This window comes from Triturus cristatus, chromosome 9 (assembly GCF_964204655.1).
Source record: "Triturus cristatus chromosome 9, aTriCri1.1, whole genome shotgun sequence".
NCBI classification, from domain to species: Eukaryota; Metazoa; Chordata; class Amphibia; order Caudata; family Salamandridae; genus Triturus; species Triturus cristatus.
In genome coordinates, this window is record NC_140592.1 from 368,614,096 (window position 1) to 368,633,302 (window position 19,207).

The 19,207-nt window shown below is 45.6% G+C and overlaps 1 protein-coding gene across 3 annotated transcripts in view; it reads right to left on the reverse strand.

Moving 5' to 3' along the window:
• PCBP4 (poly(rC) binding protein 4) overlaps positions 1-19,207 on the reverse strand; it is a 148,775-nt gene that overhangs the window by 120,484 nt on the left and 9,084 nt on the right. Inside the window, exons 1-2 of one of the 3 annotated variants that reach the window (XM_085625176.1) lie at positions 6,481-6,526; positions 6,236-6,314 (exon numbers count right to left, since the gene is read on the reverse strand). The exons of the other annotated variants lie outside the window; for them this stretch is intronic. The gene's annotated coding sequence lies outside the window, so the exon portion shown is untranslated. Of the gene's footprint in view, positions 1-6,235; positions 6,315-6,480; positions 6,527-19,207 lie in introns of those variants that run through there. 3 annotated transcript variants of the gene reach the window in all.

The following is a 19,207-nucleotide window of genomic DNA, read 5'->3' on the forward strand; positions in this document are numbered from 1 at the left end:
CAAGTTGAGAAAGCATGGACCTTCCCTAGTGAGAAAAATGGACAGGGAGTGTCTGGTGGTGGCTTGAAGATGAATGATGTGGAATAAAGACTAGGCCCCCTTGGTGGTCGGTATGCTAACATTCAGTAATGTCAAAGGCAGGCTTCTGAGCAAACCTTTGAGCCCCAGCACTTAATATTCTACAAACTAAGCACTAAAACAGAGATGTGTAATTATGTACTGGAAAGTTCTGCAGGTCAGAATGTGGATGATTTTGTTCCCAACTAAGGCCTAGATCTTCAAAACAATAACGGAACGCAGCGCAGCAGCCAAAAATACTGCACTGAGTTGCGTGACAAGGAGGGAGCAGAAGAGCGCCATAGCTACAGAGAAATGGCTATCTCCCCCCCTCTCCCTAGCGCCGGCGCAGATTTTAGCTGTTGCGCGCTTGGCACACACCTTTGCGCCGTAGTGCTAGGGTGCATGCCTGAGTCTACCATAAGTTTTGTACTGGAAGGGTGTCCTTCCACTATAAAATACTGTACTTAGACAAACTTTCAAACTTTTCCTACTTTGTATGCATGCTGCAGAGTGCAGCATGCATGCAAAGTTGGAAAAGAAAGGAGAAAAAAAACATTTCTTCTTTTAACGTTACTTTTCAAATGGTGTTAACTTTTGGCGCTAAACCTTGTCTACTATTGTTCATAGATAGGGTTTTGCATCAAAAGACATCGGTGGTTGGATGGGAACGCCCATGTACCACCCATGTAACTCTCCCTTGGTGCTAAGTAATGCAAGCAGTGTGTCAAACTGCTTTGTGTTACTTATAGGGTATTTTCTATGTGTCACATACATTGATAGTAGATGAGTGATGCCTTGTGAATGAGGAGCAGTTGATTAATTTGCAAATGCATTAGTGTTGCAATTTGGGCGCAGCTGGCTTGTGATTGTTTACCTTTCCGTCTTTATATTTTAGACCTCTGCTAAGAGCTGAGGGCCAGATGTATGAAGCTATTTAGCGGTTGCAAAGCCTGCGATTGACTAAATGACAGAGTTCACAGGGTTTGCGAATGATAAATGGCATTTACAATTGCATTCAACCCATTCTGTGATTTGGTAACTGGTTACAAACTGTAAAATGGGTTTTGCAATGCATTACAAATTGTAATTTGGAAAGGGCATATTTAATGTCCCCTCTTCAAATTTTTATTTTTAATGCTGTGTATCAATGGTTTGCGAGTACTATTTCAGTTGCAAACCAGTGATACATTCCTTTCTCCTCAAAGGAGGTGGGAATCCATTTGCAGAGGAGAAAGGGTTTCAGCAGGACCCCTTTCCTTTGTGAATGAAAAAAAAATTATATGGGAGTGGGCAGTGGTCTAGAGGACAACTTCCAACTCTTAAACAAATTTTTAAAAAACAAAGATTTATTTACTTATATACAGCCCTGTTTCCTTTAAGGCTAAACGGCAGAATTTATAAAAAAAATATGCAAATGGCATCCAATTGGAGTAAGTTGAAATTTGCCACCCAATTCATTAAGTTTCATGAGGTAGGTCAGATTGTTGACTCACTCCTAATGGAGATTTTGTGAACTGACCCATTAGTTCATAGTTCGGTTTACAAAATCTGAATTCATTCGCAAAAAGTCAGTTTGCAATTTGCAACCTTTTTTTGTAAATCAAATGTTAGTACATCCAACTCAGAGTTCTCTAACTTTTCACAAAGAGCTACTCCTAAATGAAGATATCTGCATGATAGAACAGCCATGTTACCAACAAAAGTGAGGCATAAAGTTAGAGAGGCCTACTAGTCTGTAAACTGAGATTTTTTTGTTAGAAGTGGGCCCTAAAAACATTTGTGCTTATGTGGGAAGGAGCTCATCTACCACTCTCTTAAGGAGGATTGGAAAGACATGGTAATTTCTTCTTGTGTGTCTTGTTCAGGCATGTTGCTGGGTCCCCCAGCACATACACGTGTACAAGCCTATGTCTTGTGTAATAAAATAAAAGGTTAGATTTCAAAGTAGCCCAGATTCTACTACACCTCCCTGCAGCCTTCAGCACCACCGACCCTAACCTTCTCCTACACCGCCTTGAAACAGAAATGGGTGTTAGAGTCTCTGCAGTACAATGGTTCAGCTCTCTTCTTGTGTCAGACATAACAGGTCTAATTCTCTTCTTCTGACTGGACTAACACAAAACTGACCAGTAAGATGTCCAAGGGCCCAGTTGCCACTATTCATCCATGCCTAGCATCATTACTTTCAACAGACCATTACATTAAGGTTCCCTTCTCACACAAGGAGAACATTGGCAACTTGTGTGTTTCACTCAATTCCACTTTAATCCTTAACCCCAAGTCAGCAGTGTGACACATAGTGCATTCTACCACTGGTGCATTATGTGAGGGATCCGTCCCCTCCTGCTCCTGCCACCGTTGATTGCACTAATGGCATGCCCCACTGGATTACTGCAATGAGACTCATGAGTGGCGCCCCACAACTAAACTGCAAAGCATGAACTCATGCAATTTCAGCCTAAAAATAACAGACAACGTAAGTAACCCACTAACTTCAGATTAGGCTGCGGTCTGGCTTTAACATCCTCTTATCATACATAAAGCATTACGCGACTGTACACCCAGGTATCTGACTAGGCTGTTCACGTCTCACTAGCTGACCAGACAATTAAGTTCAACTTCCCAAAACAAACTGTGCATTTTCCACTGTGAATTACAAACTTTTCAGGAGAGAACCCCTGAATACACCACGCTCATCCTTCTGAAAATCCCTCCTCACACAAGTCCACATAAAACAAGACTTTCTGTAGTTCAGGTAAAAATGAAAGGTTGTCCTGTTCTGTTCAATCGGCGGCTTGTGATTGCAAGAAGACTTGACAGAAGTAATGGGCAGGTGAGGATTCCCTAGCGAGAGGCAGATTTTAAACCAATGCCCACATCTGCCCACCTCTGATGCCCCCGTTGATGTACCCCATCTTATCCTTCTCATGAAAGTGCTTGGAAGTGGCCAGGTAGCAACATAAGCGCTTTACTAAGACTATACAAGGGAGCAATCTCAGAGTAGGAAGGGCCTCGCTGCTTATAATGCCTACTTACTATAAGATTGACACAGGATGAAGCAGTTTCTTGGTATAGACATGAATATAATGGAATAAACTGACAAATACAACCACATCTATCAACAATCATTTGCAATTTCAGAAGTGCTAAAAAACAATCAATCAGTCAGGGGTTGGTAAAAGTGGAGTGAGGGTCTCAAGGCAAGGGGGGGGCGTAGTGTGCTGAGGTCATCCAAAGAGCCAGGTCTTAAGGTCCTTCCTCAACGTGGCAGATTGCCGGAGGTGGATGGGTAGGGTGTGCCAGGTTTTGGCTACAAGGTAGGCGAAGGACTTTCCTCCCATTCTAGTCTAGTTGATACGAGGTACAGTGGCCAGATAGAGCTGGGCTGATCGCAGGTGTTTTTTGGGTGCGTGGAAGGAGAGTTGACTATTCAGGTATGCGGGTCCGTGGTTGTGAAGGGCCTTGTATGCATGGGTGAGGAGTTTGAAGGCCTTTCCCATAGCCAAAACCCAAGTATCTCTAAGACAAAAGGCCTAGCTGATATATATATGCTGCTTGCATACATATTCTCACACTTCTTTGCTTTCTGCTATACGTTTAAAATGCCCTAACATGCCATATCACAGTTTGCCTTGCATGATGCTCAGCCTCGCACCATGGGGCATTGATAAATGTGTGCGGTCCAGCATGAGATTTGTACTGGAAGTGCACCATTCTAATACATTTCTTATGCCTAGACAAATTCAGAGGAATCTTTTGCAAGACTTTGTGTCACTTGCACTAGCGCAAAACTTTAATAAATCTGGGTCCAATAGTTGACATTCCACCAATAAACTTCTTTCATCCACACACTTTAGAATCAGAACAATTGAGCACTGCTCTGTCAATCGCTTTGGGACCCCAAAAAGAGATATGAAAGGGCAAAAGACATTCTGCAGTATAACACAAGAAACAATAACGAAGTAAATAACTTTAGATTTATGTCTGCAGGAAAGGAACAGTGCCTATGTTTGCAAAGTGATTTGCTGAGCTGCGAAGGATCAGCATTTTGGCCAATGTTTAAAGCATGACTTTCCATCAATCAGGTCACAATACATAGTCCTCTTTAATGGACTAGACTATACCACCACGAAAGTTTCAAACTCTTGATGTGTGATGGAAAGAGTGGAATAGTATGGGCAGTACCACAGACAACCAACAGCACTACAAGGCGAAATTGCAGATTGTGCTCCAATTTGGAATAACATCACACATTGCACTGTGTTAAAAAGATCTCATTCCATGGTCACATGAGACTATCCGGTGGGACTGTGTGGTACTTTTGGTAAGATAAGTCCTTTTCTATCAGCTGTTTTGAGGTTCTGTTTCTTTGAAAAGTTTTGTATCGCTCACTGGGCATGTTGTAAGTTGTGGTGGGTGAACACACCAATGGATGAAGAGGCTGGCTGAATGCCCCTCTTGGTAGTAAAAATTCTTACTATAAACAAAAGGTCTTCACTAACGTAAACCTAAAAAACGTTACTAATCCTGTTCTATGTACACCTTCCTGCTAAGACGCACTACTACTGTTCTGTTAAAATTATGCGTGATGATTAATGTCTGTATGAGATGCCATGGGTCTCAGTTCTAGCTCGTTGTGTGTGTTTTTATTAATTAGTTTTTCAGCCCTCTGTGTTTGTAAATAGATTTTTAGGTTGAACTTGGGCAGCACATCTGCGAGGCATGCTGTATTCGAGTATGTACTTGAAGCCCGTCCATTTCCCGCCCATATTTGACATTGGCTTGTGTCATTGTCATTCGTAAATGCTGGCTTCTGATTTGTTAATAGGCTTGTTAGTCCCTCCTTAGTATTGCCTTGTCTTCATTTGTAACCTCCCATGAGGACTGGCCCTTTTACTTCCTTCGTTACACGGTATGTCTTATTTAGTCTGTAAGCACTATTTTCTTTCATGAGTTTCTCCTACTGCAGGCAGGACATGCTTTCCTGCAACATTCAGCGCGCCGTGCGCTCTTTCACTTTCCACGCAGCCCAGGACAGTGGCAGCTGCTTCTTTGAAATGCAATAGGTCTCGCATTTACAAGAGTTTGAGCTATTGGCATTGTAAATGACAATGCATTTTATTTATGTGTTAATTATAAAAAAAAAGAGATAAATAAAGCATTGTCATTTACAATGCTAATAGCTTAAACTCTCACAAATGCGAGACCTATTGCATTGCAAATCCTTGTTGAGTCATCTTTGTAAGTGAGACTGTACGTGTCTGTCTCTCTATTTGTAGAGCACTTGGTGAGTAACGTCTGTATGAAAGAGCCTGTGCTTGAATTTCAGTTTGTCAAGTGCTCCGTGAGTGTTGCTTGTATAAAAGGTGTCATGTTTGTTTCCAAGTTTGCAAAGTGCTTCGTGCGTGCGGTTAGTATCTGAAGCTCTGTGGTTGTTTGTAAGTATGTTTCGTGAGTAGTGTATAATAATAAGGTCCTGGAGCTTGAGGTTGTGAGGTGATTCGTGAATGCTGTTTGTATGAGATGTCCTGTACTTTGTTAAAGTTCTTCAAACAAAAGTTGGTGAGGGTATCTCTGTATTTCTAAAGCGCTTGTTGGGCATTGTTTTAAAACAAGGAGCTCGCTTATATCTGTAATGTAAAGTACTTTTGTTCCTGTGAGTTGGCGAAGGCACTGCGCTCGCTGTCGTTGTGGGTTCGGTCCAAGTTCAAGGGTGGAGTGGGTCTGCTCGTGCTTCTTCCAAGCGGAAGCACGCGGAAGCACGCTGACTGACGTAATTACCCTCTGCGTCACATGTGATCGCCGAGAGCTGGTCAGCCTCCCTGTGCTGGGAGGTGGGGGTTTACGAGGGGCTGTGCTATCTCTGGGGCAGCAGGCTCATACTGCGTTGGCCTGGCAGCATTGCTGGGATGCCAGCAGTGGGCAGCGTTCCTTCAGGAGGCCAGTGGGCCGCCTGTGGGCACGCAATCGACCGCGGTACGACCATGACATTGTTCTGCAACACAAAGGGGAACTCGCGCAGCCGGGCCGCTTTTCTTCTTGAACACCCGGAACAAAAATAGATCTAAAGGCGCTTGGCTTTTCCTTTGGTGGAATCCCCAGGAAAACAAGCTGGAAAGTCTCGCTAAATCCGGGGACACGTGGCGAGGAGACAGCTGTGTCAATGCGGGCATACCTTCATGTGACCTGCCCCTCCTGGCGCTGCCTTCCCTCGGTAATGCCAGCTCCAGGCCTTCTCTCTGCGTTCACCAGCCCTAAATGAGTAGAGATGAACAGACATGTGGCACACTTTGTATAAAAAGGTCAGGGGTCAAGTAAAGATACCTGAGGGTTGAGGCCCACAGTACTGGCAGTGGTGGCCTGCTAGGAGTCACCAGTAACATTTTCTTGGTCATTTCAGCATCATACCTCTTAACTTACCCTGACCTACTGCCTTGCAAGCTCCAACAGTCATGTGAGGCCTCTGGACATCCTTTGCCATCTCTGAACAGTCTCAACACCGAGAAGGAACTGGTCAGGGAAAAACCATTGGCGGGACGGAAGGGGCATCATACTGGAGCTCTCGGACTATAACCAGAAATAAGTCAGCAGATATTAAGGAAAGCATACACTCATTTATTCGTGTGTTTGTTTAGGAGTTCTATAAAGCACTTCACGTCATCCTGGCCACTTCAGAGTGTTGGAGATTAGCTTGACGCTTAGGTTGGACTGACACCTGCCTTTCTTCTAAGCCTGTCTGAGAAATTCAGTTTCTGCGAGTTTCCTGAATTGAAGGTGATAAGCTCCTTTATTGACGGATGAGTTTGTTTCACAGTTCCAGGCTCTAGTTCCCTAGGCATGTCCCACCTATTTTAATCTTTTATAAGACCCTTGTTGGATCAGATGAGCCATGGGGGATCTTAGGCATTGGGAAGGAGGGTAGTGGCTGCCAGCTTCATTGAGCTCTGCCAGCTTTGCTGCAGAACATATAGGGGCTTAATATGAGTATCTCTCAGTGGCGGTCTGACCACCGTCACACTGCGGCATGCCTGCAGTGGCAGTCGGACCGCCACAGGACTGCTGCAACTGCCAGGAATCCAGGATCCCGCAGCATTCGCGCAGCGGTCAGGAGCGACAATATACTGGCGGTGCTGCTGCAGCACTGCTGAGCATATTCTGAGTTGGCTTTCCACCACCCCTTTCATGGTGGTGAGCCCGCCATGAAAAGGGTGGCAGAAAGGTAACTAAGGGAGCCCTAACAAGACCCACTGCCACTCCTGCGGGTGCATGCAGGGGGAGCACATGTTGTACCCCCGTGGGATTGTACCCCCAGTTCCTGCATGCAAACAGTTGAGGCTAGCTCGGATCGGGGTGGTGGGCGGGGGGGTAAATAAAATAAATAAAACCACTTACCTTATCGTTGGGTCCGCGTCTCTCCTTCGTTGGACTCAGCTGAACCAGGAAGCACTGCCATGCTCCGCTGACCAATCACAATGCTACAGGGCAGAGTTGTGATTGGTAAGCACCCAGGCTCCCCTGACCAATCACAACGCTGGAATGCAGGGTTGTAATTGGCCTGAGTGCTGTGGCTCGAGCGCAGATGGAAACTGGGGGCCTGGGCGTGTTTTCCATGCAGGCTGTAATGCAGCCTGCATGGAGAACATGCAAAGTGCGCATGATGGTTTGGCCGAACAGAGAGGGCTGGCCAAAGCGTCATTGCGCACTTAGTAGTGGGCAAACCACTCCTGCCCTTCTCTTGAGAGCAGAGCAGCCCCGCCCACCCACCGCAAAGCAGATGTAAACAATAAAATGATAATAACATCACGTTATTATCATTTTATTGTTCCTTAGTTACACTGCTTAAAAGCAGTGGGGCGACGCTCCTACACCTTAGAGGAGGAGCCGCCACTGCATGGAAGAACGTGCAGCCCGCGCTCTCACAACAGAGGGCTGCATTTTAGGCTCTTCTATGAACCTGACAGACCGCCACTGTCATACCCCCCGACCAGGAGTACACTCAATCCGTAGGGTGGGCGCATCACTTGAGAACCGCCAAACTTGTAATAAAGCCTTTAGGCATAAATGAAGAGTTTACATTTGGAACAAAGCAAGCATCAAGCTAGTACACACAACCACTCCTAATAACCTTCCGGTTTTGGTGAGGAGATTAAGGGATGACTTCCATTTTTCTATACCTAATGTCCAATTATGGTGCAAAAGCTCCTGATTTTCAGGGCACAGGTAGTGGTTGTAACTTGCCCCATACCTACCTAACCCAACTCCAACATCATAAAGTTCACAGAACAGGGCATAGGCCACCGAAAGCAGAGTCTTGTCCATTCCTTATCCCAGCCACCAGCAAATTATAGACAGGGAATGGTGACTGTTGGAAAAATACGGGCAAACTGGGTAATGTGTACTAACTGGGCATTTTTATAAAAACTGGGAAATGTGTAATAACTGGGCTTTGTACAAAACCTACGACTGTGTAACTGAACATTGCGGAATCCCTGGTATTGTGTGATTAATTGCATTGTGGAAAGACTAGCAACGTGTACCTGGGCGATGTATTTTTACAGTATACATAAGCAAATTTGTGTCATGGGATTCTACATGAATGTAGCTTTTTTATCTGTAGTCATGGTTGGTTGGTTTGTGATCATTCAGTACACAGTGTGTTCAGGGACGTGTGGTGAGATTTTCTTTCTCAGATTGGGCCATGGCTACGAGTACATCCGGGGCATAGCCGAAAAACAGGCAAAATTGGGACAATGTACACTCTCCTAATTACCTCTAGGGTAGGTATTGCTTCTCCATGCCTCATTTACCTTGGGGGGAAATAGGAATGCGGTTGGATAGATGGTCAGAAATAAAGTTCCTGGCTCTTACTACAAGCGGGAGAAATCTGTGTTGAGTACAAGGCTTTACTTGCACCTAGAATAGTAGAGTTGTGCACTGTGGCGAGAGAGAGATAAATAAGCTTCACCCTACTGCACACAAACCTGCAGTGCTGGTCCTATTGAACCCAGGGCATGACCCTAGAGATAGGGCTCCATATAGTACGACATCAATGCTCAACCTCAACTATAAAAAACCAGCAACGTTTTTGATAACCAGAATCCTAATGGTTCTTGGTGGCCAACACATAGAGCCTCTGCTAGGATTACATGAGGACGAATGTCTCCCCTCAGTGGCAGGCAGAGAGGGGCACCCATCAAGATTGTCTACTTTCTGCACTCATTTCGGAGCCTCTGGCCTGCGTGATAAGACACAAATTTACCACAACACCTGACTTTGTGCAGATGAGGTTCTCCTTTAAGTGCGTAATCCTCAACAGGATTTAGCCCCACTGATGGAAACACTAGACTGTTTCGAACGCATCTAGTTTACGATTGAATTGTAAAAACACCCTGCTTATTGAACCTAGGCCCATTGAAGATTTGCTGCTGTCAACAGTATGCGATCCTCTGATAAAGTTGAAGCCAGTTATGCTTGGATACCTGGTATATGGAGTTCATATCTGTCACTCCAAATCCAACAATGTAGATGGTATTTGTTGCAGAATTCTTTCCGTGCTAAAATGGTTGACACTTCTATTGTCATTGATACGTTCTCTATACTTCTTCGTTGACAGAACAGGGCCAAAAGGAGTCCTCTATTAATGGATGGCATAGAGGACGGGGTATTACTCCGCTGCTCCTAGTGCCCGTGTGTGAAAGGAAAGTGCACTGTTCTGTTACTTTTAACTCTACCCTCGGACTGACGAATAAAGCTATCCTCACGGTTCCGAAGAGTTATTTTAAGACACTATCACACACACCACTATCACCCTTCCCTGCTCTAGGCCGTCACACCCACATGCACAACTGCGGCGTTCACACAAAAAGATCTCCTATAAAGAGCCCTCTTGCGGGGCCCGTGGGGGACTGCAGCGCCACCCCCACGAGGAGCAACGCCCGATGATGAAGCATGACACTCGCAAGGGTGTGTGAGGGCACTAATATCCAATAGGAGAGATTCCCTAGGGTGGAACACATAACCTACAGAGACTCTATCTTCTCCTTCTATTTCTGCGACCTAGTTGGTCTCTGACCCTTCTCTCCCTTAAGGAACAGTTACCACAGTGTGACATAACTAATTTATTATGTGGCAAGAGAACGTGATTGGCTGGCAAGTGTCTATGTAATTTGTCTCATTGCTTCATGATTGAATTCCAAACTGTCAACTGTTGATTCATGTCCTTGTATCCTTGCGATTGCATTGTCACGATCTCTAACTCTTGACCACTTTTCCATCTTCTCTATACACATCTGTGTTTCATACTACTTCCAATCTATCTCTGCCCATGCGCAGAACGTCTGCCTTCCTGGGCGACTCTGGCCCTTTAACCAGCTCTTCCCACTCCCGCTCACACCCTCCACCGAGACATCACTCAGACCCAGGAACATTACTTCCTGGTTCCTTCCCTCGAGGCACTTTCGACTCACGCCGATCCCGGTTGCCAGCCCCCAGAGGATCCCGCCTGGACCTCGGGTATCAGTTATGGTCTTCTACATCTAGTTCCCAAGGTAAGCGCTTCTCCTAGCCATCCCATACTATTGAGTCAGCTCTCCCTATCTGTGACTTTCTTTGACTCGCTGTATCTCTTTATACATTTTTTACCAAGCATCCAGACGCCTCACCTGTGACGCCAGAATTTTGGTTGTCTCGGCCTAGGAAAGAAGTTCTGATCTTCCCCTAGGTAAGTGCTTCCTCAAGTTTTCCCGCTGCCATCGAGTCCACTCACCCTAACCGTGACTCTCCTTGACTCTCTGCATTTTCTCATATACCTTTTACACAGTCTCCGGATGCCTCACAACTGACGCCGGAATGTGGCTGCCTTCTCCTCGTGTGCCGGCTGTCCTTGCGCCACCACCGGTCCCCTCTCAGGTGAGCCTCCCATCTCTCTCTGCCCCATCCACCGTACTCCTCACCCGGCCCACTACTGGACATGACTCTTGGATTTTTGTCCACCGCTTCCGGACGCTTAACCCTTGATGCCGGTTTCTCGCTGCCTTTGGTCACACACAGGAGTTCCGTGTGCTGACACCCTTCCATACCTTGATGGACCTTTACCCTACGCAGATATTGCACATCCTGGCAGAGTTCTGGTGAGTCTCTCCCCCGCACCCTAATAATTCACCCCTTCTAACACCCCCACCCCTCATCACAGTACCCTGTATCCTAGCGCTTCTCCAGCCTCACCCTCGTTTTCACCCTGACCCCTGATTTTTCAATTTCCCTTAGCACATACCCCTGAGGATAACTGGCAGGCAGTACATCCTTACCCCTACCCTGTCCACCCACATCTGAGGATTTAATTTTCCCGGTCCTCTCTCACATCAGGTACCCTTAACTTTTGTACCGGCAGATTCTTTCCTCTCTTCCTACATTCTCACCCTGACCTCTCTCTATCTTACTCTTTTCCCTTTCCTTCCATTTTTGTACAGCACAAACAAACCGGTAACCTAGTCCTGAAGATGACCCTAACTCACTACGGGTCAAAACGCTTTTGACTTCCCAGCGCAACTTCTGGCGCTTTACTCTGGTTCACAAATTGATAACCCTTTATAACTCTTGTAAATAATTATTTGTGAACCAAAAGTACCTTGTAAATATTATCACTTTGCTAACTCTGCGCTGCTCATTGATGTGTCACTTGTCACTTGCTCTGTCCACCTTGTGTGTCACGAGCACTTATGTGCACAAAGATTTTTTCGTGTTACACCCACATTCATTGAAAACAGTGCTGATACTATTGTTTTTCTCTTTACATGTTCAGAATATATAGTGCCCCTGGCACATTCCTTAACCTTGTAGTCTAACTGTTGTTTCCTTTTGCAACTATATGTACATGTTTATTTATTAGCCTAACAATTATTACCTTTCGAGACATTGTTTTTGTTACATACATTCTTTACCCAGGTCTCAACTGGGTATATGGGTATACTCCTGTCGTTTGATCTCTGGCTGGCGAGTGTGTGCATGGGAAAAGAGCAGGATTAGCATGAAGTGAGAAAGACTATGAAGTAGGTTGATAAAGAGAAGAAATGCAGTTGGACTGTTCCTTTCTAAAAATTGGTTCTAGCTCAGTGTCCATCTTTCCTTCAGAATGATCCACTTCCCCAAGACTTGCTTCTCCAAACTCTAGCAATGCTCGATCATAAACACACATTGGTGGTACAACTTCTGTACAGACCACAACATTCTGGTACTCCCTGCCAGCAAAGATAAGGAATAATGTGCATCACCTGGAAATCAGGAAGTCAGTAAAGATTGGTGTGCTTCAATACAGAAGACTCCTCTAACAGGGACACTGGCGAAACAATGCAAGACACGACTTCCACATCAACATAAAATATAATCGATAACACACAACTATGGTATTTACCAGCATGTGTGACTATATGTTACTCAAGCAACAAGTTTGCGGTGACCTGAAAGGAGCACTCCTCCGGTTCTCACACATGGCAGACTTGCCATCTAGGCCACCTTATACCCTACACTTTAGCAACCAAGCATGCCAAATTCAGTAGATCCCCTAAGAAGCACTTTAGGTCTCTTCAAATGTCTGCAGCTCTACACAAATTCTACTACTATACAATATCACTCTGGAATTGGTGGTCGGTGAGCTTCTTTTGACTTGATTCAAGATTACTTCTGTCAGCTTGCCAACATTTTGACAGGTATGTGTTGGGAACGGCGGCATGCGTGAGCCCTGCCACATTCCGTACATATTTTTGGAGTGATGATTCTCACCTGTTCAAGGTATTGCCATTTGTTTAGATTTTTCCAAAAAATGTGCAAAATCTGGCTATATAAAAAACACACAACATAACATGAGCGGAGGACGTTTTTGGTAAATTTGTATTCTTTGAATTGTTCGAACTCAGGGTGGATTATTGTAAATTAGGTTTCTTTTTATCTTTTTATTTGGTTGCTCTTCTGGACTTAAAGTATGCTAGAAGTCAAGTGGTAAAACTGTCTCATGGTTCTTCTGTTCTAGTTGGAATTTATCTTAAATTCCTTGTGATTTTTTCCAATGATCAGTCTATTCTGTCGGGGCAGTAGCTGTTCAAATCCATTGGGATAAACATTTTTCCTCGGCAAAGGGGTTTGCTGATGCAGTGTGGTTTACTGAAACAGGTCAGCGCACTCTGCTACAGATGATCTATGTTCTTGGTTGGGATTTGATACCTATTCCCTTGGTATATAGTTTATCTGGTAGAAGATGTGTTTATATCATACATTATATATAATATGTATTTTATGCATTTTACATTAATTTTCAACCTGGGTCACTCAACAATGCGTGTGACCTAGATTCCTGTTCCAATGTATTTAAATATTTGTATAATTCCCCACATATGAAATTTTAGAGTGAGGACACCTTGAAGGCGAATAAAATAAGACACAGGAACTCGAACTGACTGGCCCTTCCATTAAAGAGGCAGAGGGCTTCAAGTTAAAAGGCTGTTCTGGTGCCAAGTGACCAATAAGAGAGCCTGGCATTGTACCCTGGAAATAGGCACTGGCCTTAATTGCAGAATGCACTGTGAGCCTGCCTTCGCACAGAAGAAACTGTATGAGCCTGTCTCACACACGGCAGTCCCTGTGAGACTGTCTTCACATCCAGGAGACAACGAGAGCCGCCTGTCCTCACACACAGGAGACAGTGGGAGCCTGTCTTCACTTGCTAAAGGCTGTGTGAGTCTGTCTTCACGTTCAAGAGAAAGTTAGATCTGCCCTTAATTTCAGGACACATTGAGAGCCTGTCCTCTCATCTAGGAAGCAGCGCGAGCCTGTCTTCACATCCTAGAAACGGTGTCAGTCTGTCTTCACCTCCAAGAGACAGTTGTTGCATTCAGGATACATTGCGAGCTTGTCCTTACAGTTCAGGAGACAATGTGAGCCTGTCTTCACAATCTGGAGACAGTGTGAGTCTCTGATCACATCCCGTAGATAGTATCTGCCTGTCTCCAGCCAGTAGACACAGTCTGCATTCATCTGTCCTGCACAGTAGACAGTGAGGCCTGTGCTCACACCCGAGAGACAGACGATGCTGTGCTCACACCCGAAAAACAGACGATGCTGTGCTCACACCCGAAAGACAGACTATGCTGTGCTCACACCCGAAAGACAGACTATGCTCACGGCCAGGTGACAGTAGGTAGAGCCAGTCTTCACATCCAAGTGACAGTACAGCTTGTGTTCATACCCAGAGGGGAGAACGTACAGGCGATGAGAAAAGAGAAGATAGCGAAGGGGGCCTAGAAGCGACAAGCACAGGGAAGACCCTGAGGTGGAGAAGGGGCAGGGGAGAGGGTGAGGGCAGGAAACAGCGACCCAGAGGGGGGACGTGAAGCAGGCTCTGGACACAAAGTCACCCTTTCTAGTGGATTGTTGCCCCCTGTTCCCTGATAACAAAGGCTCGCTCAGAACTCGTGGCACAAAGAGAGGCCCCGCCACATGCGAGCCGCAGCACAGGGGCGGGCGGGGGGGCACAGTCACATCTTCGGCTCATTCATGGCTGCCCCGGGGGAGCGTGTTCGGGTCAGAGGCTGCTGTCACCAGCTCCCGGGACAATCCATAGTGTGTTGTGCATTAGCTGAGCGTGGGGGGGGGGGGGGGGTCTAAATGGCTCGCAGGTCACAAGCCAATCTTGTTCTCCAGAGCTAGTCTGAGATGCATTTCATATGATACGAGAGGGGTTTGGGGGTCTGCTTGCCTTTCTGAAGTATAGCTGGGAGGGGGAGGGGCGAGGGAACAGACAGGGAGTGAAGTTAGATATTAATGAAGGAAGGGGAGGGAGAAGGAGAAATCGGGTTAGATATTCCTCTGCGAAAATGGGTCAGCGCGCTGCAGCAAAGAAGGCTCTCTCTCTTGCAAAGGATGTGCCACCGAAGTCTTGGGAATACCAACTGGGCGGGCACCTCTTCTAGCAAACAGTAACGAGTAACCTGCTGTAATGCCGAGCTAAACAGGGCAGCTTTAATAGGTTCATTGTGGATACTTCAGTAGGGTTCATTTGCTTTTAATCAGTGCCACCTTCTGATTTTGGGCTGGGTTTTCGTACCTCACTTTATTAAACGGCCGTCTTGGTTTTTCATGAAACTGTATAGTAACATGTTTACGGCGGCCAGTAGCTAGGCCTACTGTGGCAAGAAGACAGCCATAGGCCATCACTTTCCCTCGAACGCTCCACCACCTATTGGCAGCCGCCACGCCCCATTCATCTCCACCAAGGCAGTCTCTCAGGCATCATTCACCTTTAAAGACTGTGCCACCCATTTCTCTCTGAACGACAGTGTAGGTGATATTGGTGTGAGTTTCACAAGTCCAGTCCACCCAGCCACACCTTCTGCTTCTCTGACACACAATCCTGTTCTGCCAGTCTCCTCTTCCCTAGAAAGCAGATTCTTGGACCTGCTTGGGTTGCTGCCATAGCTTCCCCTCCTCGCTACAGGCTCCTGGTCCACTTGCCATTTCTGCAATCCACCTCTAGGGTGGTGGTAAATGACTTCCTATTACCGAGCGCATTGTTTCCAGACCTGGGCATCCATGTGACAATCTAATGCATTTTGGGTATTGTAGTCTTACTGGTTTGTTTCCATTGAGTTAATTAAGCTGAGGCAATGATTTGTAGCTTAAAATCCGAGAACTGTGAAAAGTGCTTTTTGAGGACATATAGTGAAGTGGATACGCCATTCACCAACCTCCTATCTTCATACCATCCCACCACCAACACCGAAAACATTGTGCCTGGTTTGTGAGACAGCCCTGCTAAGATGTCCTTTTCAAGCTCGGATCGCCACCAAATACCAAGTGGCCGTATGACATGTGTGACATCTTTATCCAGTCTTGGTTTTCCAGACAATAACTTGTTGCCTTCTGAGGGTTGTGGTTTAGATTTTTAACATTACAGGTATAGCATACAATATCCCAACATGTATTGTGTTGCTGGTCACACACAAAGGACTGGCAAAAGTGACCCACCTCGCAACGGAGCACGAGGCAGACTTATAAGCTGCTTTAAACATAAGGCAGTGGTTCCCCTGGTTTGTTGTCGCCTCCCGTTGATATATTTTGCCAGCTTCTCATCCTCAGCCTGCACTTTTCCTCTCACTTTATGTAAGGTTATGGGCTACTGTGTCACTCACTCTTCGACTCGCTCTCCCTTTGTGGCCCGACCAAGCCAGCTTTTAGCTTCCTTCAGACAAATAGCCTATTGTCCTATCTTTTTCTCAAAGCTCGCCCCAATTGAAGACATGGCAGGAGTGCTCATTGTTTGCTGGGGGTGCAGGTGGTGGGCATCAGAACTCAGTTTGTGGGACCCAGACTTATTTTCATTATCAGACTTTGACCATGAGTAAAAAAAAACGAAGGAATCGCCGAAAAGGGAAAAGAAGAGGAAGATAATATAGGAAAGCAGTGAAAAAGAACCTGCAAGATTGAAATAAAGAGACAGGTAGTGTACAGTAGTGGAAGAAAGAGGCACAATACGGGAAAAAGAGTAGGCAATCTACATGTGGAGCAACTCTGACATTTGGCAGTGCTGATGGCGGGCTCCTAAATATTTTTGGGCCCCTGCCATTTTTTTTTATTTAAAAATTGAAGCTCTGCATGCCCCAGTATGGTCTCTCCTATCTCACTTTTTCCTAAGTCCTCTCTTACAAAATGCAGTACGTCTCTGTGACTCAATGAGAGCAGCGGAGAAGATAGAGTGTCCCATATGGGAATGGAGGAGGTCGACTTGGCGGCAGCAGCCACGCAGATTTAGAAAAACTCATTAGTCACCTGGAAAGTAGAGCAGGTTGGTGCTGGCCGCAAAGGTAGCGCAGGCACAGTGGCAGGTAGCATTTTAATAGAACAGGTGAGATACACGATAAGCAAACACAGACAACAAGCAAAACCATGAGGAGACTGAGAAATGTGTTGTGGAAGAGCAGAAGCAGGCAATGAGCCAGGTGTTCTAACAGAGGCCTCCCATCAAGCCAGGCGATCCTAAAGTCAATTCTGTGATTTTTCCAAGGCAGTAGATAAAGTCGTCCTTATGGTCACAAATACAATAGGTATGTTTTGGGGCACACCGGCGTAGGTATTATCTTCAAGTTAAAGGGTACTATAGTCTTTCATTGTGTCTGAAATATGTAAAATGCTTTAACGTTGGCACTAGCTTAGTCTAAACTATATACAACGACAACAATTAAATAAATACGTAAAGAAAGGAATATGACAGATGGGGTCAAGTCAGCTGGGTAACTCGAAAACTGATCCGATGTGGAGGTAGACAGTGGGGTGGTTACTGGAAACACTCGAGAAGGCCAAAGGAAATGGAGAAATGGAATCACTTGCTGCAGGTCTAAACTAAAGAAGACAGCTAAAAAAGGAACTTGTGTTTCCCACCATGTCTTTTCGGCTTTTTAAAATTAAAGAGTGTAGTAATAGGTGTTCTATGAAACAGGTTAATTTTACCCAACATTTGTTGGAAACACCTATTTACACCTCTTCTCATTACTTCCTCTTTTTCTTTCAGGCTAGCACTAAATATGACCCACATGTCACGTGAAGATCTAAGGACTCATCTAAGTTTATATAAAATCCATAGTTTGCCTAAGTAAAAGGTCTCATTCACCTAGTTAGTGAAAAACATGGTCTCACTAAGGACTAGGTAATTATTTCCCAATGACTGTGGTAAATATAACAATGTATAGGTGTTGGCCTCATTTCTCCACTCAAATTTTCTTAACATCCTTCTTGCTCCATACTTTCAGTCTCACCTGGCGTTTTCTGATTTATACCAGCCGAACAAGGTTGTGACTCTTTTACCTCAATGCTGCATAATGGAATCCACGAAGTTCACCTATAATACAGTTCCTCTCAGGCTCTCCGTCTCATCCACAGATCTACTGAGGAAGAGCGATTGGTTCACTGAAACATATCCTGGCTTTCAGGAACCAGGGACTCTTCTCGGGCTAGTCTGCGAGACGCCCAGATTAACTCTCCAAACCTAAGTTACCCCGTAGACTATCTCAACAAAGGCTTCTTTCAGGGGTACCTGCAAAAAACTGTGGCCCCGGGCTTCTGTCCCTTCTCGCACCTCCAACTCTTCAGCCTCCTTCTTCCAACTCCCTCACATTTCTTCACCTGAGCACCAATGTTCCACCGATGACATCACAGGCACTTTAGTATGGCTGATCCTAGGTTTTCTACACAACAGCACTCACACAAACCTCTGCCATACAGGGAAATACACACAAAGATAGAGTCGTAAGACATGCAACCTCTATCTGGCAAAAAAACAACGTTGTAATAAAGGCTGTTCAGACTAAAGAGCAGTTACAAACACCACAACCAGCATTACTCCTGCTCTCACGGTTACTTTTAAGCACTAGAATCATTACCTTCAGGGACAGACTGAGCATAAAGCCAATAGGGCAATTGTCCAGAGGTGCCAGGCTGTACTGACATTTTGGGAGAACAAGCCCTGCCTGCTTGGGGCTTTTCGGTCTGCCCCGAGGCTCAGGTTACACCTCGGAGGGTTACAGAGACAAGAAGGCTCTGGCACTGAACGTCCCTTGCTCACTTTCCACTGGATTCAAGCTAGCCTGGCTGATGAGGGGTGCTACCCCAAACCCAGTCCCAGGATGCTTGTTTCCAGTCTAGGGAAGACCTGGCTTGGCAGTTCGGGCTGGACTGTTCCCATAAGGCACAGGGTCAAGACTGATTTGCATATGGCTCAGTCTGAACCGGGGTGGTGAAGTGAGCTAAAGAATGATGATGGATTCAACCCAGATCTGTGACTGGGGGTGAGTGTCTGAAAAGTTTCAGCGCTCTGTCCATCATCTCCTTGTGTTTGCACTGAACATTTCTTGCTCAAAGTGTAAGTTCAAATAAAAACCAGTTTGTGTGGGTCACGACAAAAGGCGCATTGAAAGTCACCCGCCTCCAACTAAATTCCTCCGTCCTCCAGGCTTCTCAGTGCCTCTGTGATTAACTGTGGTCAAAAGATTTTTCACCAGGATATCAAGTTCATTAATCCGAAACATATACTGGCAAAGCCAGCCCAGTCCTCTATGACGGTGGCAGTCTGTCCTCCACTGTACAGACGCAGTCCATTTTTAACCGG